Consider the following 25,284-nt stretch of genomic DNA (forward strand, 5'->3'; position numbering starts at 1 on the left):
GGGAAGAAAACAAATGAGGAATGAAGGAGCCAAGTCTAAGCAGGAAGAGAGTTGCTCTTTTGTGTATTTCAAACTTTACAGGGATGGGAAACATGATTGGAAAATCCTCAAATGACTTGACCCGAGCACAAGCTGGTTTAAATCTAGATGTTCCTGAAGGCATAAGAGCCTCCTCAGATGCTCAGAGCAGTGATGGGGGCTCCCAGTGTGCAGAAAGATAACAGAGGCTCTAACTCCTCTCATCTGTCATGGGCTTGAAATACCCTTCCACATGTTTCATCTCACATGATACTCACAAGAGCATAGTGGAGTACGATCTTCAGGGATTAATGACCATGAGGCTGTGAGACCTCAACTGCTAGTTAATGTCTGAGATAAAGCAAAGGGAGATTTGGAGCCCTGGAGACAAAGACGGACATACCCACAGTTTTGCCAAGTCTTCACCATGAGTTCATTCACCCCAGACATCTCAATACATCTCATGGAACAAGCACCTGGGTTGGGTCTGACCTGTCTTTGAATCTGGATCCGTCACCTGGTTCCACAGGAAAATTCTCAACTCTTTAAGATGAATTTTCGTCATGTGTATAAAGTGGGACTGTTTTCAGAGAAGTAAAAGTAATGTATTTATAGTTCTCAGCACATATGGATGTAAAATTAAAGAATTCTCTTTCCTGTCTATTCAGCAAGCATTCTGGGAAAACTGGACAGCTGCATGCAAAGCAATGAAACTAGAACACACCCTCACACCATGCACAAAAATAAACTCAAAATGGCTGAAAGACTTAAATATACAACAGGACACCATCAAACTCCTAGAAGAAAACATAGGCAAAACACTCTCTGACATCAACATCATGAATATTTTCTCAGGTCAGTCTCCCAAAGCAATAGAAATTAGAGCAAAAATAACCCATGGGACCTAATCAAACTGAAAAGCTTTTGCACAGCAAAGGAAACCCAAAAGAAAACAAAAAGACAACTTTCAGAATGTGAGAAAATAGTTTCAAATGATGCAACTGACAAGGGCTTAATCTCTAGAATATATAAACAACTTATACAACCCAACAGCAAAAAAGCCAATCAAGATGGCCAACAAACACATGAAAAACTGCTCAACATCGCTGGTTATAAGAGAAATGCAAATCAAAACTACCATGAGATATCACCTCACACCAGTCAGAATGGCCATCATTAATAAATCCACAAATAACAAGTGCTGGAGGGGCTGTGGAGAAAAGGGAACCCTCCTGCACTGTTGGTGGGAATGTAAACTGGTACAGCCACTATGGAGAACAGTTTGGAGATACCTAAGAAATCTATACATAGAACTTCCATATGACCCCACAATCCCACTCTTGGGCATCTATCCGGACAAAACTCTACTTAAAAGAGACACATGCACCCGCATGTTCATTGCAGTACTATTCACAATAGCCAAGACATGGAAACAACCCAAATGTCCATCGACAGATGATTGGATTCGGAAGAGGTGGTATATATACACAATGGAATACTACTCAGCCATAAAAAAGAATGACATAATGCCATTTGCAGCAACATGGATGGAACTAGAGAATCTCATACTGAGTGAAATGAGCCAGAAAGACAAAGACAAATACCATATGATATCACCTATAACTGGAATCTAATATCCAGCACAAATGAACATCTCCTTAGAAAAGAAAAGCATGGACTTGGAGAAGAGACTTGTGGCTGCCTGATGGGAGGGGGAGGGAGTGGGAGGGATCGGGAGCTTGGGCTTATCAGACACAACTTAGAATAGATTTACAAGGAGATCCTGCTGAATAGCATTGAGAACTTTGTCTAGATACTCATGTTGCAACAGAAGAAAGGGTGGGGGGAAAAATGTAATTGTAATGTATACATGTAAGGATAACTTGATCCCCTTGCTGTACAGTGGGAAAATAAAAAAAAAAAAATTAAAAAAAAAAGAATTCTCTTTTCTCAGGCCTGTTCCTTGCTGCCCAGATACAACTCGTTTCTGATGCCCTGAGCAGTCACCTGGATCTTACCCTGGATTATTGCCAAAAGTTCTTAGTTCACCCAGAAGAAGGCTTGGAGGAAGAGTCTGCCACTGGTGCCTTCCAACCAAACTATTTCTTCCCTTTGTATTGCCTGCTCACTGGCCTCAACCCTAGGAATATCCATGTAGGTTTAATGAACAATTGCACTTTACATTATTGAACTCACACTATAAAATAGGACCTGAACTTCAGTTGTGGGATTTATAGTCTGTGGATGGTAGGCTGCAAAAGAATTGGCCTGGCTAGGAGTTCCCATCGTGGCGCAGTGGTTAATGAATCCAACTAGGAACCATGAGGTTGCAGGTTCGGTCCCTGCCCTTGCTCAGTGAGTTAACGATCCGGCGTTGCCGTGAGCTGTGGTGTGGGTTGCAGACACGGCTCGGATCCCACATTGCTGTGGCTCTGGCTTAGGCCGGTGGCTACAGCTCCAATTCGACCCCTAGCCTGGGAACCTCCATATGCCAAGGGAGCGGCCCAAGAAATAGCAAAAAAACAAAAAAAACAAAACAAACAAACAAAAAAAAAAGGAATTGGCCTGGCTGTAGGATTTGTCTAAAACCCCAAGTGAGTTAGTGGGTAAAAATAGTTGCTGAGGAACCTGTCTGGCCCAAGAAACATTAATCAGTTTGCAGGAACCTTGCTCCAGCATTGCCCTGAGGACTGGGAAGGAGCTGAGTCTAGCAGAGATTTTTAGGATTGGGAGGTAACCTGGTGGCAGGAGTCAGAATGACATTTCCCAGCATTTGGCATTCTTGCCCCTGGGCAGGCAAATGTCAAAATGAGGGGATTTCCTTTCATGGAAGCTATACCCCAACCCAAAACTCACCAAGGTCAAATGAGGCTAAATGTACAGTGAAGTTCTAAGGTTATAAAATTTTAGAAAATCAAACATTCATCAAGTCCCAGCAATTAGGACCAAGACCCCTGGAGCAGAGAGGGTGCTCTAGGAAGCCAAACTCTAGATCTTATTCCCTCTGTGATATAGAGAGATTGTATGGAGTTGTCATTCCGCCAGAGAAGTCCCAATCTGGATGGCATAAGAGCCTCCTCAGATGCTCAGAGCAGTGATGGGGGCTCCCAGTGTGCAGAAAGATAATAGAGGCTCTGAGGAAACCAATATGGGGACCATCCCTACCCTATGAGTTACCCACACTCCGGTTTGAGTCAGGATTGGGAACAGGAGAGATAATGGTTCAGACTCTTGAGAGTAGACACTATCAGATAATGGAAGATAGGATCTTAGACAAGCTCCCCCAGATAGGTGGACAGCAATGGGCCACCCTGCTCTTCCTAGGTAGGACTTACAGCAGTGGGCCACCCTTCTCTTCCTAGGTAGGACTTAAAGATACTTACAGGCTGACTGTTGTCCCAGATATCTTTGATACCCAGCCCACCCAGGGCTATATCACCTTGAAAAATGCATTCCTTTGAAGTCAGATGTGGTAGGGTCTTTTGAAAGGCCACTTAGAAGGTAATTCCACTCAGGACAACTTTGCATTCATAAGTGGACAAGGTGTCTCCTTGCTAAGGAAGCAGTACTCAAAGTGGCATGAGTTTGAAAGGTAGAATGGGGTAGGAGTCATTAGTGAACATAGAATTATCTGAAACATGGTGCCTGATTTATCACTGGCACTCCATGAATGGTGGTCAAATATGCCTTGCAATTTGTCTAATGAAGGGTTTGCTTTCTCCTTTTCTTTTTTCTCATCTCCTATTCTTGGACTGTTCACATGAAATATTTAACTTGGATCCCTACTAAAATTAAAAGCTCAGGTTGGAACAGATTTGCAGAAATGAATCACATGTACTCAAATAGTTTTTGCTTAGTATAGTTGACCACTGGAAGAACTCATGAGCACAATTCAAGGTCACAATTAAATGCTTTCCTTTGTTTCCATCCCAGTCATTATGGCCCTTATTCCTTGTTCCTAGAGAAAAGAATGTCTTGGTGTTTTCCATTGATTCTGGCTTTTTATTCATCTGTGGTCACTCATATTTTTGAACCTCAAATTCTAGGTGGCACCAAAGGGTCATCACTATCATTTCACACTGCACATGACTTAATAACCTCATGACTTTTTCTTGAAATCAAGTGTTTTCAAGAAGCCTTGGATGGAGAGAAGTGGGTTGTGGGAAGGAGAGAATAAGGCAGTGGCTGGGGAGCCAGCCACAGTCAATATATCATCTCTGTTTTCCTTGGTTGTAAGAGTGGGGTCACTGGGAGGGTCTGTTGCAAACCACACTAGACAGCTGGGGTGGTTTATTTTTAGTGGTGAGAGAGAGGAAGAACTTCCAAAGATAGAACTTGAGCCCACAAGTTCAGACGTGAGGATGGCTGGAAGCACGGGCTGGGGGTTCTGAGCCAGAAAAAACAGGTCTGCAGGGCCGACTCAGGTTGAGGGCTAGAGGTGGCAACTGATCAGACCATAATGCACATGAAGTGAGCTCCATGGGGCCATAGGTTTTTTAATTTGGTCCTCACATCTCTTCTAAAATTACTATATCAGTAAAGACCCATTTCCTTCCCAACTCCTAACCCCTTCTTCCCTCCAGGGATTTCGATAATTTTCCTATCCTTCTCATTGCTAATGGCAACCCCTAGCCTCACAGTGTGGGTGGAGTGAGTGGGGGGAACTTGGAACCAGCTACACATGAGCAGAATAGACAGCCCTTATGGAGAGTAGTTTTAAAGTCACGAAAAAAGCTATATATTCCCCAAACTTGGCCGTGTATTGGCTAGAATGCTGCCTGTAATCCCCACGTAAGAATAAAGCATTTCCAGGAGTTCCTGCTGTGGTGCAGCAGAAACAAATCTGACTAGTATCCATAAGGATGTGGGTTTGATCCCTGGCTTCACTCAATGGGTTGGAAATCTGGCATTGCTGTGAGCTGTGGTGTAGGTCGCAGATGTGGCTCAGATCCTGCATTGCTGTGGCTGTGGCATAGGCCAGCAGCTATAGCTTTGCTTCAGCCCCTATCCTGGGACTTCCATATGCTGCTGGTATGGCCCTAAAAGGCAAAAAATAAAAATAAATAAAAAATTAAAAATTCCCACACCAGGCGTTCCCATCGTGGCTCAGTGGTTAACGAATCCAACTAGGAACCATGAGGTTGTGGGTTCAATCCCTGGCCTTTCTCAGTGGGTTAAGGATCTGGCATTGCCGTGAGCTGTAGTGTAGGTCGCAAACGTGGCTCTGATCCTGCATTGCTGTGGCTCTTGCATAGGCCTGCAGCTACAGCTCCGACTAGACCCCTAGCCTGGGAACCTCCATATGCTGCAGGTGCGGCCCTAGAAAAGACAAAAAAAAAAAAAAATTTCCCATGCCAGAGAGGTACCTGCATATTACCTACATTGATGAACCCACATAGACACATTATTATCACCCCAAGTCCTTAGTTTCCATTAAGGCTCCCTCTTGATGTTGTATATTCTGTGAATTTCGACAACTATGTAATGACATGTATCCACCATCATGTATCATAGAGTAGTTTCACTGCCTTAAAAATCCTTTGTGCTTCATGTATTCATCCTTCTTCCCCCCATAATTCTTGGCAACCACTGATTCATGCCCACTTTTCAACCATGTCAGACCAACTAGTGTTACTACTTCTGGCTACACATACATTTTCTTTCCACAACTTAAAAAAAAAAGAAAGAAAGAAAGAAAATTGCTCCATGAATTTAGAGAGTCATTCATTCAAGCTGAAATTCTCCATGCTTGGTTCTTCATGAAAGGTGATTTCATTTGGGAAGACCAAAAAAAATGTATAGTCTAATGTGTTTAGTCATGTTGCAGTTATAAAGATGAAGAAAAACATGCTCTCTGTTTGAAAATCAATTTTAAAGGCTTTTCTTCTTACCAAGCAATAACTCTAAGTGGCTTGTTTTGGGAAGTTTAACATTTGCATCACAACAGTCCCCAAACAGTAATTTTATCTTTAGAAGCAATTCGATGTTCCTTTTCCCTTTCTTTTTGCAGTTTCTTTAAAAAGAGAATAGAGTATGGCAGACAGTATGCAGGCCTGGAATTAGAATCTGGGTCTGAGTTGGAGTGCAAAAATGTACTACTCCTTGACTTTGCCCTTGCCATTCAAAGTCTGGTGTGTCTGGTGATAACCCTGCCAGCTGTGGTGAGCACCACAGGAGGTATGCATAAGAAAGCTGGCTGGAGTTGGCCAAGCTCTATGAAATACAAACAAGTTACACTGAGAGGCAAACCAATCTAAAAGTGTTTTGGTCTCTCTATGATTGCTGGCATATGCTCTAAAGCCTGTGTTAGCAGCATTTACCTTGCAATATGAAAAACAAAAGACAAACCAGGAAAATGAACTCCTTAGAAAGACAGTACAGTAAACATTACATTAGAGGTTATTCTCAATGGGCAGTTCTCCAGCTTTTTTGACCAAAGCTCACTTAGACTGACTGGCAATCTCAGGACTGCTGTGTACAGTCACACAGGATGGGCACTGTACAATTCCAAGGGTTGCCTTTCACAGACCCCTTGGCCAATCTATCTCTCCCAATCCCACTTGCTAGTAGAGAAAAGAACTTCACCAAACACTAGAGAGAGGGAAAAAAAAAAAAAAAAGTTATAATTTGAGCTTATGTTTGATTATACAATATAACACTATGCAACCACAAAAATACATATATAATTAAATAAAACCAAGAAAAATGTTTAACTACGAAGTAGAAGTCCCTTAACAAGAAGCAACAACCAACTCAAAATAATAAGAAAATATTTATATAGTGCCCACTGGTTGCAGGGCCCTAATCTCAACATTTTACATGTATTAACTATTTTTTTTATATGTTTAAACTCATCACAAAATTCTATAAGATATGTATTTTCTTTATTTTTATAGACAAGACACAGATGTTATATGGCTTTATATATTGGCCACTCTGTACCCATGCCCTTTGCCCTGTAATTTGTAGTCTCCACCCATCCTGAATACCAGGCTAGTCTCGTGTCTTGCTTTGGCCAGTAGAATAAAGTGAGAACAAGCCTGGGCTAGGCTACTGGAAGGTAAAGAAAGTAAAGGGGAGCAGGCACCCTGGCCACCAGGCAACAAAGCCAGTTCTGAAGCAGTGTCACATATCTCTTAGTGACTCACAATACTGAAGATGCACAGAGAACAAAGATTGCTTCTGATGCATGTATGGGCAAAACTCTGCAATCATCAATGTATGAGCTGTTTTTCAGAGAACACCAGTGTTCCTCAAAACACTGTAGTAACACACCAGATTACTAGTATTACTATTCTGGATTGCTGGTATCAATTGAACAAAAAGAGCACAGGAGTTCCAGTCGTGGCTCAGCGGTAATGCACCCACCTAGTATCCCGGAGGACTCAGGTTTGATCCCTGGCCTTGCTCAGTGGGTTAAGGATCTGGCATTGCCATGAGCTGTGGTGTAGGTCACAGACATGGCTCAGATCCTGTGTTGCTGTGGCTGTGGTGTAGGCCAGAAGCTGTAGCTCCAATTCGATCCCTAGACCGAAAACCTCCATATGCTGAGGGCACGGCCCTAAAAAGCACAAAAAGGAAAAGAAAAAGGAAAAAAAAAAGAGCTCAACCTAAATGTTGAGAATTATGTTTTATTCAGTGGGTTTTCTGAGGACTTCAACCTGGGGAGTCAGCTTCTCAGAATAGCTCTTCAGGACTGCTCTGAAGAAGTACGGGAGGAGCCAGGATATATAGGGATATAGGACTAGGTAATCATGATCATGTAACCCATCAGGGCCCTGTGAGGCTCCTGGGCACAAAAGCCTTTCTGTGTGCCTCATTTAGCCACCATAGCTTTCCTTCAGTTCCAAGGGACAGGTTCAGACAGTTGCTGATTGGGGAAGAAAGGGGATGCAAAGACAAGGGAGGAATAGTCAAGAAACAATAGTACAGACTTGGGGCAGGGTCCTGGTTGATGTAAGCATCTTATACACCTAAGAGAAAAGATTCCTTATGTATTCCTCATGCTTCTTTTAGAAATGAATACTTTAAAATTGAACCGCTTAGAGTCCTTTTTTGTCCTTCTCCCTGGCTTAATTGCACCCTAAACATAGTCACCTGTAAGCTAAATATTAGGCACCCTGAGCATAATTGCCTGTGGGTTACAGAATATTAGCACATGAAATTTTTCAGGAACTTTCCTAGTTTGTTCTAATCTCTGATCAAAATATGCCCTTTTTGCAAGTACTGATATTCTCAGCAATAATCCATAAGAACACCATTATGTTCATGCCCAGATCTCCTGAGTTCAGCTTTGAGGACTAAGAGTCCCCCAAAGAAATTTGTCCCAATCCTGATTCCTGTCTGAAAACCTGTTTTTATCCTTTTTTTCTATAAAATTCCTCACAGTTCTTCCCAAAGGAGGGCACAGTCTTTAAGGCATTAGCCTGCTGTGGCCTCCTTTGCCTAGCAAAGCAATAAAAGCTATCTTTTTCTCTTCTACCCAAAACTCTGTCTCCGCATTTCTGTTCAGCACTGATGGACAGAGGCCATGTTTTGGCAACAGTCAGAATACCAAGAGCTTACTGTTAAATAAAGAAAACATATATCTCAAGTTAATGAATTTAGCACTTTCCTAAGTACGGGAAGATGCAGGCGTCTGGGTTCATTGAAATCATTCCTTAGTTATCTAGGCCAGTATCCTGTTCTTTCCCATCCTGAGTCCCCTCAGGGTGCACTACTGGGGTGACTGGAGTGGCTTGATGGCTGCAGCATTTTGTTTACCAATATGACAGGCAACATTTTTCATTCACACTGATAATCATCCCTTATTAATACATAAAAGATTTATTTATTTGTTTTGTTTTTTGCCTTTTCTAGGGCCGCCCCCAAGGCATATGGAGGTTCCCAGGATAGGGGTCCAATCGGAGATGTAGCCACTGGCTTACACCAGAACCACAGCAACTTGGGATCCAAGCCGCGTCTGCAACCTACACCACAGCTCACAGTAATGCCGGATCGTTAACCCACTGAGCAAGGCCAGGGATCAAACCCGCAACCTCATGGTTCCTAGTCGGATTCGTTAACCACTGTGCCACAACGGGAACTCCAATACATAAAAGATTTAAATTATAAATCAGTTGATGAAGAAATGACTTGCCTTTCAGGACGTTGAAACTGACTAGTCAAAGACCACCAGCACTCTACCTGTTCAAATGCAGTTGGTATATTTAGCTTATTGCAGCAAGGGAGAGAGCACACAATGGGACCCATGGGATGTCTTGTTAAGAGGACTTTGTTATAGATTTTGGTGATTCTTAGGAGGGCTGAAGGAAGTTAGGAGTCAGATTTGGATGGAGTACGTCAGGAAGTAGAGATCAGTTCTAGGGCCAGTGCTATTGGGAAGGTGGGTAACTTGGTGATTGGATATCTTAGTAACATTTACTTGGTAGGTAGAAGAATTGAAGCAGTGCTAGAGAGTGGTCATTGGTAAAGCAGCAGCAGTTATTCCTATCAGCAAGAAAAGAAAAGAAATATGTTTATTTTTGTGGCTGTGTTACAGCCTTGTCTCGCCCTTGCTTCAGGCATGGTCTCAGAGTAGCCTTGTCTGATTATTGTTTATATTCTGTGAAAGTTGTTTACATTTACTTAGGAACAGTTTGCTTCAGCCTAGCTGTTAGCTGCTAGCTGCTAGCTGCCAGCTGTCGAAATTATTTTTTACTGTGGGGGGAATCATTTTGAGACTATTGGGAGAGGAAGGGCCGTGAGAGCAGTGCATGCTGGGGCATGCTGGTTGTATGTAAGCATTGCCTTAGAGACTAGATGGTGAGACTAGGAGGGTAAGCAGCTATGGGGGAGGGAGGCATGTGGGGAGGAGGAAGCTGCTCAGAATGGAGAATTTGGACAGAAGTCTACATACATGCCCAATGCATAGGGAGGCCAAACAATAGCAAAACATCAGCATTTGGAACAGAGAAAGGTTTATTGCATAGCCATGCAAGGAGATGGGCAGCTTTTGCCCCCCAAACCTGAATTTTCCAAAAAGTTTCAAATAAAAAAAAAAAACTTATTTTAGGGCCACACCTGCGGCATATGGAAGTTCCCAGGCTAGGGGTGGAATCAGAGCTGCAGCTGCAAGCCTACACCACAGCCATGGTCAAAAAGGATCCAAGCCTATACCACAGCTCACAGCAACACCAGATCCTTAACCAACTGAGCATGGCCAGGGATTGAACCTGAATCCTCATGGATTCTAGTCAGATTCATTTCTGCTGCACCACAATGGGAACTCCCAAATAAAACATTTTTGAAGTCCAAGTGTGGGAGGTGGGTCACAGGGTATGTGACCAGCTCATGCATAATTCTCTGATTAGCTGGTGGTGAGGTAACAGGGCAATGTCACAGGGGTTCTCATTATCAAGCCTTAGGGTCCAGGATGCTGGGGGCTATGTGTTCATGGTCATCAAGTAGTTAACATCTTCCACTTGGTGGCGGGTTTTCACATTTGTAAAGTGACTCAGGAAATGCGCATCAGATACTGTTATCTAGGTTCTTCAGAAAGGAGCTAAAACTGAGGATGTGGAGGAAGGCCTGTCCAGAGAAGGCCTCATAGGGTCCTGCTTGGGTACAAGAGAGTGGCAAGAAAAGTAGAAAAAGAAAAAAACAGAGGTGAGCTAAATAGTGTAAGCTGGGAGTTCCCGTTGTGGCTCAGTGGTTAACGAATCCGACTAGGAACCATGAGATTGCGGGTTCGATCCCTGGCCTTGCTCAGTGGGTTAAGGCCGGCATTGCCGTGAGCTGTGGTGTAGGTTGCAGATGCGGCTTGGATCCCGCGTTGCTGTGGCTCTGGCGTAGGCCGGCAGCTACATCTCCGACTGGACCCCTATCCTGGGAACCTCCACGTGCCCTGGGAACAGCCCTAGAAAAGGCAGAAAGACAAAAAAATAAAAATAAAAATAAAATAGTGTAAGCTGAAGTTGGCGCTTGGCATCAGGCTCTACATAGACTGAAGGATGAGCCACTGTAGCTGCTGATCCACAGCACCCCCTGAGCAAATCTCAGGGTGGAGACCAGGCTTGAGGCACTCTGTGCTCTGAGAAAACTAGAAGAACAGGTCCTCAGATAGATATTTTTAGATTTTATGAGCCCAGTTCTTGCATCTCCTCACATCTAGAAAGATACTAAAATGCTTCATGGTGACTGGTATCTGTGACTAGTAGATGAGACAAGCATCATCTTCATGAGACCAGCAGCAAACTACTGTGACATGTGTGTATGGCTGCGTGGACCTCCCCTTTCACCTTTGTCACTTATATCTCGATATTTCCCCTTTCCTCTTTGGGGTGGGATTTCAGAGTTGTCTGAAATACTGCCTCCTGGGCTGTGGTAAGGTGGACAAGACAAAAGATGTCACATCATCTCTGAATGCAGTCATTTACAAGGGTGGGCTGGTGAACCCTGAGGGAACTCAGGAAAGAAACAGAATACTGGCCCACAGCTGAGACACATATCAAAGGAGTGATTCCAGTAAGCACAGACCTTTACATCTTCCCTTAGAAACTGATTTTCTATAATCTTTTTCTACAAATCTTCTTTTCCAACAAACTTCCCTTTGTTGCTAAAACTCATATATCCTAGCTCCTCCCCCCGCACCTGCCCCCAGAGAGGTTTCTTAGGGCTATCTGAGATGCTCTCTCCTGGGCTAAAGTCCTAATTTTGCCCCCAAATAAAACCTAACTCTCAACTTTCGGGATGTATGAAATTTTTTAAGTCAACAATAGAAAATAAATTATAGGATAGTACATTTAGACTCAAGTATAACATTAAATATAAATCTGCGGATAATATTCTAATGAAAAGACAGAGATGGTGAGAGTAGATTTAAAAAAATAAACGAAACTCTTACAAGAAACGCATGTTAAGTATAAAGATACAGAAAGGTCAGAAGTGGAGTTCCCGTCGTGGCGCAGTGGTTGACGAATCCGACTAGGAACCATGAGGTTGCGGGTTCGGTCCCTGCCCTTGCTCAGTGGGTTAGCGATCCGGCGTTGCCGTGAGCTGTGGTGTAGGTTGCAGACGCGGCTCGGATCCCGCGCTGCTGTGGCTCTGGCGTAGGCCGGCAGCTACAGCTCCGATTCGACCCCTAGCCTGGGAACCTCCATATGCCGCGGGAGCGGCCCAAGAAATGGCAAAAAGACAAAAAAAAAAAAAAAGAAAGGTCAGAAGTAAAAGGACAGTAAAATATAATGATACATACTTTAACTAAAAGACAGAGGGTGTGGATATATGGTTATTGCAAAAGAGATACTTTAGGACAAATGCATCACTAGAGATAAGTCAAAATATTTTATAGTGATAAAAGGACAAATCACTGGAAATCCAAAACAATTCTAAATTTCAATGTTCCCAATAATATAGCTTCAAAATATCTAAAGTAAATATCGAGAGCACTAAAAATGACAAATTTATAACTATAGTGGAAATTTTAACACAATCCTACATTCAACAAGTACAGAATGCACACTCTTTTTAAGTGCAAATGGAACTTTTGTCAAAATTGACTACATGCTGTACAAAGCAATTTTTAACAAAATTCAAAGTGAGGCAGAGTAATAATTCAGGCTATAGAAACATGGGCTTCAATAACTCCCTGATTAATGTCCATGGTTTAAGATTTGGAAAAACAAATCTAGACAAACAGGCCTTGCTTGTTGGAAAATTAACTGTTGAAAGTACATTTGGAGTTCCCGTCATGGCTCAGTGGTTAATGAATCCGACTAGGAAACATGAGGTTTCAGGTTCAATCCCTGGCCTTGCTCAGTGGGTTAAGGATCCGGCATTGCCGTGAGCTATGGTTGCAGATGCAGCTCAGATCCCACGTTGCTGTGGCTGTGGCATAGCCTGGCAGCTACAGCTCCAATTTGACCCTAGCCTGGGAACCTTCACATGCCGCAGCAGTGGCCCAAGAAATGGCAAAAAGACCGAAAAAAAAAAAAAAAAGAAAGTACCTTTGTTTTAAAACACCAAGGTGTACGTAAACCCATGACCTATACATTTGACTGTTAGCAAAAGGATGTAAAGAATGGCAATCCCAGTCTAGGGGAAAGAAGAACAAAGTAGCCATAAAACTTATGGGGCATATCCATCTCTAAGACCCCTATTGGATAAGGCCTGATATAGGTGACTGGACAAGGCCAATGGGAAAAAGAATGATGTCTAAACCCCACCCACGTTGGTACTCCTGTCCTTAGGAAATAAAAACCCCCATAGAACAATAGGAAGGGAGGACTCTTTCTCCCCCTCCCAGTGTCTGTGCTGGAAGCTTTTTGCTTTCCTGTAATAAAGTCTTTTACTTGCTGCCTGTGTGAGTGTGTTCTCGAAGTTCATTCTTTGGCTCCATGAACAAGAACACGGATTCTAGTTGACAAAATACCAATGTCGTGAACAGTGTGTTCTCTAAGCTTCTCAGTACAGGGGAGGTAAGCTAGAAAACACCGTTTGGCCACTTGGTTGGATTAGAGTGGAAGATGGACTGGGTCCTAGAAGAGTTATATCAGGAGTTCCTGTCGTGGCTCAGTGGAAACGAATCTGACTAGTATCCATGAGGACACAAGTTCAATCCCTGGCCTCGCTCAGTGGGTTAAGGATCTGGTATTGCCGTGATCTGTGGTGTAGGCTGCAGACATGGCTCAGATCCGGAGTTGCTGTGGCTGTAGCCTAGGCCAGCACCTGCAACGCTGATTTGACCCCTAGCCTGGGAACCTCCATATGCCGTGGGTGCGGCCCTAAAAAAATTTTTTTTTAATAAAAATAAATAGTATCTTAAAAGAGTCATGTCAGGAATTCCCGTCGTGGCGCAGTGGTTAACGAATCCGACTAGGAACCGTGAGGTTGCGGGTTCGGTCCCTGCCCTCGCCCAGTGGGTTAACGATCCGGCATTGCCGTGAGCTGTGGTGTATGTTGCAGACACGGCTCGGATCCTGCATTGCTGTGGCTCTGGCATAGGCTGGGGGCTACAGCTCCGATTCGACCCCTAGCCTGGGAACCTCCATATGCCGCGGGAGCAGCCCAAGAAATGGCAAAAAGACAAAAAAAAAAAAAAAAAGAAGAGTCACGTCAGAGAAAAGAGTAGCTTTTGACCGACAAATATGCAAAGGTGGTGTTTAGCAGACTGGAATGCAAGGCCTCTGGAAGTAAAGGATGGAACAGAGGACAAGGCCGAATGCCTTAAAGGCAAACTTCATCAACTTTATAATTTGGTGGGGACCAGTCACTACTGAGAAATATCAGATTTGTCCCCACATTGCAGAAATTACCCAGGAAATAAATCCTCTTTCCATTATAAAGAAAATATTTTGTCTACTCAGTGTCCTTTTGCTAAATGGAAAACATTGCAATATTGAATTCCTGTACTGTCTAAGCTCATCCCTGTTGAATATTTCCAATGGCCACCAGTTTGCAGGCCACTTACTTTTGGGCTACTGAAAAAAATTGCATCTTCCAAAATGTGACAATGGTCTGGAAGCACCTTAGGGACCGAAAAAAAAAAGCAGCGTTGGTGTTTAACTTGTTCCATCAGGGCTGCTGTTGCCAAAATATCAGCTGCCTCTGTACACGGATGCCAAAAAGAAACACAGAGACAGAGTTGGAGGAAACAGAAAAAGTAACTTTACTTGCCCGGTAAAGAGGGGAACACAGAAGGCTAGTGCCTCAAGGACTGTGCCCCCCTTTGAGGGGGTAGTGAGGAGTCTCATACTGTTTGAGGAGCAGAGAAGAACCACATCTTGGACATTCTCCTGATTGGTGGGTGGTGAGGTAATTGAGAGTCAGCATCATCAGCCTTCTGGTTCCAACAAGTCTGGGGTCTCCGTGCTTGTGGGCAGCATACCGTTGACTTCTTCCACCTGGTGGGGGTTTCATCACCTACTAAACAGCTCCAAGGATGTGGTTCAGAATATTATCTATAGTCTGAAAAAGAACTACAAGTCATTGGCTTTGTTGAGTGATAGTCTAAACTATCATTATTCTGTCTTGCTTGACTATTTTCCTTTTTTCCTCTGTCTTTTCTCACTTATGTGATTAAATTGATTCTTTGACTCAAGTTTTTCTATAGATTAAAAAAAAGACAGGTGGAAGACATGAGTAGGGGTCCACTCTGGGAAGGCCTCACAGGGTCCTGCTCAGTTACACTGCTGCATTTTGGGAAACAAGGACTGCAGTGAATGTCATGGTCTGTTTCAACATGTTTTCATTTTTAAGTGTCACATTCCAGCTTTTTCTTGATTTGTTAGACTAAAAGAGAACTACCACAAATGGAAAGATACCAACCCTGTATTCAGGCTTCCCCCCCATGACAGCCCCAACTACAGAGTTTTGCTGAAATTTTTTTCAAGGAATGCCATGCTCTTTACAGAATAGGGAATTAAACATTTCTTGAGTTGACTGAAATAATACAGAACATATTTGTTCATTTCATATTACACTAAAATAAGCATCAATCAGCTCAATCATTTGAGGTTGTACTCTGGTTTGACAGAATATTTCTCATTATTTAGTTTATGAGAAATTTCAAAATGTCTTCTAGTATAATGAATAACCCAACCTATTCTTTTTTTTTTTTTGTCTTTTTGCCTTTTCTAGGGCTGCTCCCATGGCATATGGAGGTTCCCAGGCTAGGGGTCTAATCGGAACTGTAGCTGCCAGCCTACGCCAGAGCCACAGCAACGCGGGATCCGAGCTGCATCTGCTACCTACACCACAGCTCACGGCAACGCCAGATCCTTAACCCACTGAGCAAGGCCAGGGATCGAACCCGCAACCTCATGGTTCCTAGTTGGATTTATTAACCACTGAGCCATTACGGGAACTCCAACCTATTCTTTGATAGAGCTTTCTTTTTTTTTTTTTTTTTGTCTTTTTGCTATTTCTTGGGCCGCTCCCGCGGCATATGGAGGTTCCCAGGCTAGGGGTCTAATGGGAGCTGTAGCTGCCGGCCTACGCCAGAGCCATAGCAACGTGGGATCCGAGCCGTGTCTGCAACCTACACCACAGCTCACAGCAACGCCAGATCCTTAGCCCACTGAGCAAGGGCAGGGACGGAACCCGCAACCTCATGGTTCCTAGTCGGATTCGTTAACCACTGTGCCACGATGGGAACTCCTCTTTTTTTAATTTTTTAAAAATTTGATGGGAGCAGAGTTGATTTACAATGTTGTATTGGCTTCAGGTTTACAGCAAAATGAAGCAGTTATGCATATACATATAGGTTATTACAGAACATTGAGTAGACCTCCCTGTGCTATAGAGTAGGTCCTTGTTAGTTATCTCTTTTATATATAATAGTGTGTATGTGTTAATCTCATCCTCCCAATTTATCCTTCCTGACCCACAGTTTCCCCCTTTGGTAACCCTAATTTTGGTTTTGTTTTTGTTTTGTTTTCTGGTAACTTTTTTTTTTTAGCTCTTGTTTTTAAATTTTTAATTATACTTTATTTATTTGATTTAATAAACACTTATTATACTTGATTTATTATACTGTCAATTTCTTCTGTACAGCAAAGCGACTGAGTTATACCCATATATACATTCTTTTTCTCACATTACCCTCCATCATGTTCCATCACAAGTGATTAGATATAGTTCCCTGTGCCATACGGCAGGATCTTACTGCTTATCCACTTCAAATGCAATAGTTTGCATCTACTAACCCCAAATTCCAAGTACATCCCACTCCCTCCCACAGTCCCTTGGCAACCACAAGTCTGTTCTCCATGTCCATGAGTTCATTTCTTTTCTGTAGATAGGTTCATTTGTGCCATATTTTAGATTCCACATATAACTGATATCATATGGTATTTGTCTTTCTCTTTCTGGTTTAGCTCACTCAGTAGGAGGCTCTAGTTCCATCCATGTTGCTGCAAATGGCATTATTTTGTTCTTTTTATGACTGAGTAGTATTCCTTTGGTATATGTGCCACATCTTCTCAATCCACTCATCTGTGGATGGACATTTAGGTTGTTTCCATGTCTTGGCTATTGTGACTAGTGCTACTATGAACATAGGGGTGCATGTATCTTTTTCAATGAAAGTTCTATCCAGATATATGCCCAGGAGTAGGATTGCTGGATCATATGGTAGTGCTATATTTTTTTCTGTAGTACCTCCATACTGTTTTCCATGCCGGTTGTACCAATTTATGTTCCCACCAACAGTGTAGGAGGGTTCCCTTTTCTCCACAAACTCTCCAGCATTTGTTATTTGTAAACTTATTTAATGATGCCCATTCTGACTGGTGCGAAGTGGTACCTCCTTGCAGTTTTGATTTTCACTTCTCTAATAATTAGTGATCAAAATAACAAGCTTTTGCACAGCAAAGAAAATCATAATAATAATAATAAGACAATAGAATGAGAGAAAATATTTTCAAAGCATGCAACCAACATTGGAAAAAAGTTACTTGCCAAGTCAGTAAACAAAGCATGTTGCAGCCATCAAGCTGCTACTGCCACCCTGAGGTGATCCCTGAGGGAACTCAGGATGGAGACAAATGGTCTGCCAAGCCCTTAACCACTGCAGCCACCCCCAACAGTGCACCCTGAGGGGATTCAGGACGGGAAAAACGGGATACTGACCTAGATAGATAAAGTGCCTATCAAAGGAACCCAGATTCTTGCATCTTCCCATACATAGAAAAGTGCTAAATTCATTAACTTGAGATATATGGTTTTCTTTATTTAACAATAAGCTTTTGATGTTCCAACTCTCTGGTCTTTATTACAAACCCCCCTGTACACCCTGGCTCCTCCTTTACCTCTTTAGCGCAGTCCCTCAGAGCAATCTGTCTGTCTTCTTGATTTGAAGTCCTCAGAAAATCCACTGAATTAAACTTAACTCTCAACTTTTACGTTGTGCATTTTTTTGTGTTGACAGGTTTATTTCTCATCTCCCACACTGGGCCAGCCAGTGCTGAGCTGCACACTCTTAATCCTAATTCCAGACCACCTAAATATTTGCCTAGTGTTATAGGTTTTATTCTGCTATGCAAGAAAGAGGAAAAGATGCAGAGGTTCAAAGACTCTGCTCCTGTGTGCTAAATAAGTAAATCCAACATTTTTGCATGATGTCAAGGCAATAATCTAGGTTTTCACTCTATGAAGCATTGCACCTCCAACAGAGTAGGCAAACAAAAGGAAAATGATATGGAAAATACTGGGAAAAGGAGATAAATAGTAACTATAATATGCAAGGGTTAAAGCTAGCTCTCTCTGCCTAACAGAATCAATTAAAAATTTCATATTTGGTGATGCTTGATTTATATTTCACCAGTCCAATTAAAAGTCCAGTTCCATCACTTTTCTCCAGAGTGACTTAACTGATGTAATCTCTTCATAAAAACCATAATAAATTCAGTATATAAGTGGCATAATTAAAACAAGATGCAGTTAAAGTCTCTAGAGTAGTTTATTTTAAAATCTAATTCCTTGTTAAGAAATGTACACAAAGGTGTAGTGTGGCAGAAAGGGAAATTTAGATCTCTGTTCTATTCTTGGCTGTGCCTCTAACTTACTTGTGACTGCTTGCCAGTCACTTAATTCTTTAGGCCGTGCTCTAAACTGCCTCATCTTTGAAAAATGAGGAGCAGCACTCTTGCCTGCATATAGCAATATAAGGCTCGAAGAAGAGAGCATGTCTGGAAATATATAGAAATAAACCACATTTTGAGTTCCCATCATGGCGCAGTGGAAATGAATCCGACTAGTAACCATGAGATTGCCAGTTTGATCCCTGGCCTCACTCAGTGGAATAAGGATCCGGTGTTGCCATGAGCTGTGGTGTAGGTCACAGATGCGGCTCGGATCTGATGTGGCTGTGGCTGTGGCTGTGGCTGTGGCTGGCAGCCATAGCTCTGATTGGACCCCTAGCCTGGGAATATCCATATGCCATGGGTGCGGCCCTAAACAGCAAAAACAAATAAACCACATTTTATAGCATAGGGTATTATGATTATCATTACAAGTGATTCGACACCTTGAAGTTTCTTCCCAGAAACCTCCTCTCCTCCACCACTAGATTTTTATAATTCCTCAGGTGTTTCCAAAGACAAGGGGTTGCCTCCCTCTCTCCTCCTAGAAAGCCACCAGAAGATTCCTCTTCTCAACCTACCTGAATGCTTCCTGAGATCAAAGAGCACTGAAAGATACATACTCCCTAATATTCACTCTGCAGGGTGGAACTCCACCACCATGCTCTTTATGAAGAAGCATAGCCCAAGTTGGCACAGATATGGGGCATATGTATATAACCAGGCTGACAAAGTGACAGCTCACCTCTGTAGTTCATTTTTACTGTAAACAAATTATCTGGAAATGGCTCAGGTATCACATTATTGTCAAAGCTCTTGTGTAAAAGACTGACACATTCTTTCTCAATGACAATTTATGAAAGCAGAAAATTATGTGCTAGATGTGTGATGCATCGATGCATAAAAACATATGTCTGGAGGTTTTTGGGTTTTGTTGTTGTTGTTGTCCTTGTTTTGCTTTCTTTTAGGGCTGCACCCACGGCATATGGAGGTTCCCAGGCTAGGGGTCGAATTGGAGCTACAGCTGCCAGCCTACACCACAGCCACAGCAACGCGGGATCCTTAACCTACTGAGTGAGGCCAGGGATCAAACCCACAACCTCATGGTTCCTAGTCAGATTCGTTTCCACTGTGCCACAATGGGAACCCCTGGAAGTTATTTCTGATGATGGAGAGACATCCTTTTCCATAACAGAATAGTCTAAAGCAAGGGGGGGAAATTACTAATGTACTCCATGTGGAGACAGTTTCTCTGTTCAACTATTTTACCTGATGTTTTACTGTGCAACCCCCAATATGTTCCATTCACACCTTAGCATTTCAAGGTGCTGTCCCACAACATAGTCTCACCTTCTTGTCCCCATAGACCTGTGAGCCCAGCACCCCTTCCTATGTCATGGATGATGTGTCTCAGAAAGATGCATTGTGGACTCACTCTTTACAAAAATCCATTTCTTCTTCTTGGGAGCACAGCTAAACTGCATTTCCCAGGCTCCCTGAAGTTGTGGCCATGTGACTGAGTTCCAGTCAGTGAAAGGTGACATGAAGTGATTGTGCACTTCCAGTCCTGGCCCATAAAAACAGCTCGCATCCTCTTTTCCCTTCCAGTTAATGGAATAATGGGATGATGCCATGGAAGAAAGATGAAACATTGGTCCCTAAAATGACTGTATGGAGCAAAACACACATGCACATACACACACACACACACACCACCTCCCTGTTGATCAGGAATCTCCTTAAACAATTCCGTGAATAGGAAATAGATGTCCAGGAGTTCAGCCATTACATGCTGGAGTCTGTTTGGTACCATGGTCTACCCTAGCCAATACAGCACAAATATTTGTATTCTGAAGTGGAATACTGTCATAATCTAAAGAATGAAATTGTGGGAGTTCCCGTCGTGGCTCAGTGGTTAACGAATCTGACTAGGAACCATGAGGTTGCAGGATTGATCCCTGACCTTGCTCAGTGGGCTAAGGATCTGGCGTTGCTGTGAGCTGTGGTGTAGGTTGCAGACACGGCTCGGATCCTGCGTTTCTGTGGCTCTGGTGTAGGCCGGTGGCACATCTCTGATTAGACCCCTAGCCTAGGAACCTCCATATACCGTGGGAGCAGCCCTAGAAAAGACAGAAAGACAAAAAAAAAAAAAAAAGAATGAAATTGTGCGGCATTGGCCTAATCAGGCATCAGTGGTGGAATAACACATTTAGAAAGAAGAAAGATGGAAACTCATGTTATGTAGTGGCAAAACATTAATTAGAATAAAACCTGTGATGACTTGGAAGACAGACCACATACTTGCTAAATCTGTGGCTCTGTACAAAGTTGTTGGAATAACCAGAATATTATCATGTCTTGGCTGCTGCTGGGCTTGGTAAGGTATTATGGTACTACAGGAAATAGACCAAGCAAGTTTGGTTTGCAAGCAAAGAGTGAAACGAATAGAGAAATTTTAGAGATTAAAGGTCTTGGGTGTTAGAAAGACATACTGCTGCTGGACCCTAAATAGTAAGAGATGAGACCAAAAAAGACTTTGAGTAGCAAAATCTCACTAGGACTGTCCCATAAACTGTGAACTGGAGATCGGCACTTGCCATCTGCCTTTACACAGATTGAATCATGAGCTGCTGCAGCTGCTGACCCCGTGAAAGGAGCTCAGGGCGGAGATTAGGAGTGAGGCACTCTGTGCTCTGAGAAAACTGGCCGAACAGGTCTTCAGATATATATCTTCAGGAGAAAGTTTTATGAGCTGAATTCTTACATCTCCCTATATCTAGAAAAGCACTAAAATCCTGCATGATAATCTCTGCTCCTTGAGACCAACTGTAACCTTCATAAGACAAGGAGCAAACTTCTGTAAAATGTGTGTTTGGTTCCATGTACCTCCCACCTTCACCAAAATCACATATATACTGACATTCCCCCTTGCCTCCTTGTAACTTTATGTCAGAACTATCTGAAATGCTGCCTCCTATTTTGCCCCAGATGAAACTTAACTCTCAACTTTTAGGTTGTTCATATTTTTAGGTTGATGAAACAAAGTGGCTCAGATCTGTGGCAAAGTCAGACTGGGAATGTTGCCTCCTCAGGTCCATTGATTAAATTGGTCTCTAAATAGATGCATTACTTTGAGGGGGAAAAGAGGAATGGGTTGAGAAGCAAAGAAATAAAATAGACATAGTTATATGCTAGGGAAGAAATATAGGGTGTTATTTCTGGCACATGGAACCAACACGAAGCAAATACAAGAGAGATCTACCATGTTTTGTAAGAATTGTCAGAGAAATAGTGAGCCTAACTTAAAAAGCCTGTGATTGTAAAGCTATACTAATGTCTCAAACTCGCAAGAATGGGGTGAGTTCTATGAAAGAAAGGTATGCCCCCCCCCCAGAACTGCATCATTCCCAGTGCCCACTGAGGATGAGGTCTTAGAGGAAAATGGCCAAGGAAAAAGCCCCCACCACCCCCAGAGCAGAGAGTCTTCACAAGGTTTGCCTGGGAGGGTCTTGCCCCTGCTGTGGGCCAGTGACTACTGAATGATTCTCTTTTTTCCTCTATCAAATATGAATTGCAATTGTAGTCATCAAGTTCTTGTTACACCATCGTATAGTGTAAGATGCCATTCTTTTCTCCTGTGATCTATCAATATCCATGTGAAGGAATTAAGGTTGATATTTTTATTCCCAGTTTGCCAGTGGAGAAATTAGACCCAGAGAGGTTATGACCGTAACTGTGATTTTGGCCATACTGATCCAAATATCTTATCAGTTCAATTGTAGGGTGCTAATTTTTTTTTCAACTAGCAACTTGGTATTCTACATCAGTGCTTCTCTGAACTCAGGTAATAATCCATTTGAACCCCTAACAATTACACCAAAAGGTCAAGGTTACACACAGGCAGCTGGCTGGTTGGATTTTGGACAGAATTCTCTGCATTGATTTCCTGCCAAGACTCTTGGAGGCATAGTATCGGATGAGGTTTATCTCCAGAACCCCCAAGCCAATAGCCAATTTGCTCAATTTATTTTCCCTAATCAATCAGTAGTGGTAAAGCTCACTCATATTAAATTTCACCTCCAGTTCCTGTCTGTGTCAGAGGAGACTGTTGCTCTCTTCCTTTCTTATCCTCCTGCAATGGCTGCTTCAAATGGATAGTCCTGGATAGATCCAGTTTGAAGAGAACTGTGAGGTTGGTGAAGTGTGTTGTGTCTTCTCACTCTTCCTTTTGCATGTCTTTGTATCAGTGAATGAAAAATATTGCCTGCCATATCATTAAATAAAGGATGTTGCGGCCACCAAGCCACCATAGCCGCCCTGAGGGGGAGCCCTGAGGTAACTCAGAATGAAGAGAAATGGGCTGCCCACTGCCAAGCCCTCAGCCCTGACAGCCACCCCCAAGGGTGCACCCTGAGGGAAGAGATGATGGAAAAGAACAGGATACTAGCAATAGCTAAGGTGCCTTTGAAAGAGATGATTTCACTGTGCACAGATGCTTCATCTTTCCATCCATAGAAATGTGCTAAATTTATTAACATAAGATATATGATTTTCTTTAATTAATGATAATCTTTTCATGTTCTGACTACCTGGTCTTTGTTGCAAAACCTTCTATATATCATGGCTCCTCTCTTACCTCTTCAGTGCAGTCCCTCAGATCTATTTGAGAGGCTGTGTTCTGGGCTGGAAGTCCTCAGAAATTCTGCCAAATAAAACATAACTCTCAACTTTTAGGTCGTGCCTTTTTTTTTTTTTTCAGTTGACCTATCTCTGAAATGGCTTTATAGAGAGATTTAATTAAATAACATGGCTTTAGGGGACTGATTTTATTCTCCTAATTACCTTTTGGGCACGAAATAAATCCTGTTTGTTGAATAGCTAGTCCAAATAATAATTAAAGTTAGTGTCAAGCAGTTGAACAAAAATAGTCTAATATAAAAGGGCAAAAATCCTTTAGTGTATTAAGTGGAAGGTTAAAATCACTGGGCTTATGGTGTTAAGTGGCAGTATAATGCTAGATACAGACCTGTACTACAAGACATGAATATCCTTCACAAAGTCAGCCATACACAGTGATAAACAGCAAGTCCAACAAAGGTGCATCCCCATAAATAGTACTTGGGAGAACCTGCTTGCGTTCAGCTGGGGCACTGAAAGGATGTCAGTCATTCTTTTGTCTAATTTATGAGTTTTGGTTAATTTTTCATAAAAGCTTTAAGTCCTTCCCCTTTATTTGCAAAATAAGGGATTATAATTATTGTAGGATGAAATCTGTAGGTATGATACTAATTATACCAATGACAATTAACCAGCCTCTAAGCTCAGACTCTAAAAGAGTGAGCTCTTGTTCAGTCAGCAAACCCAGGGCCTGGGTAGGAACTGTGGGAATTTATGCATGCTGCAGGCACCCGGTCTTAACCTCCCTGGGGTAGGAACAGGAGGCAGAGGCCTTCTGTAGGCTTCCTGGTGGGAGTTGCCTGTGCCTGTCTGCAGGTGGGTAGAGCTGGGTGTTGCATTCTTAGCTCATGGGCCTTCATACCTAGGTCTTTTTATCTGAGACCTTGGGCAGACATCTTCAGGCACCTCAACTGAGCCCCTCCCCATGGAGGAGGAGGGAAATCTTGAAGACTCTTTCCCTGCTCTCAGTCTCAGGTATTTTTCCATTCCTAGCCCTTCCTCATCACCCTCACTCCCCACCACAGGCTGCCCAAGCCTTTTGTTCAGGGCTCCCTCAACAGTGAGATGACTGTGAACATTTGTGTTGATCCACCTGAAACTCAGCTAATGAGCAGAGAAAGTGGCACAAGGGGAGTCTGCGCTTCCTCCAGTTTAAGTCTCTTCCTTCTACTATCATGCTCTTTCATTCTCATCTTGTTGGTTTAACAGCGTACTCTCAGACCTGGTAGTTCAGGTTGCTCTCTCCCAGCTCAGCTGAGATCCTGACATCAGGGGGTTGTCCTTGTCAAGGTCCCTAAAGAAATCTGAGGTGTGAATCAGCCCAGCTTTTAACACTCTGTCTCACTGTGCTGCATCTACACTGGCCTGCTTTTGATTTCTTGAGAGCACATCAGACACTCTCTGCTCGAGGGCCTTTGCCCAGAAGGCACTTCCTGCCATGCTCACCCTGTATACTTAACCTTTTCTCATCTTCCAGATCTCACCTCATGCCATCCTTTGGGGAGGGCTTTCTGACTCCTGGTAGCCCAGGCCAGTCTTTCATCATATGCCTTCATAGAACTGTTTTTTTTTTTTTCTTTAAAGCTCCTATCTTGGCTTATAATTACACAGTTATCTGTGAAATTTAAGTCCATTTCTACCTTTCCAGCAACTGTCTCTGGCATTAAGCAAAGATATTTTAGATCCTTAGTGCCTGGCATAGTCCATTTCCAAGTTGGTATTAGTACCCCAGTAAGTATTTGTTGAATGAATAAATGGTCAAGATTAGTCTATACAATTTCAAAGCACAAATTCAGGCAGTTAGGCTTATCATGGAATGCTAAGAACAAAACCATATGACACAAGAACAAAATATATGTCACAAGAAATGAAGGGGATCTATTAGAAGTCAAGATTGCCCTGGATAGCACAAAACCTAGGGTTAGAGGTATGGTATACAGTCACTTGATTCAAGTGTCAGCAGTGACCAGGGAGAACACACAGTGGGGCTATAACATTTCCACACAGCAGGGCTGAAAAGGCCAGGTGA

The sequence above is a fragment of the Phacochoerus africanus genome, chromosome 3, assembly GCF_016906955.1.
Source record: "Phacochoerus africanus isolate WHEZ1 chromosome 3, ROS_Pafr_v1, whole genome shotgun sequence".
Taxonomy (NCBI): Eukaryota; Metazoa; Chordata; class Mammalia; order Artiodactyla; family Suidae; genus Phacochoerus; species Phacochoerus africanus.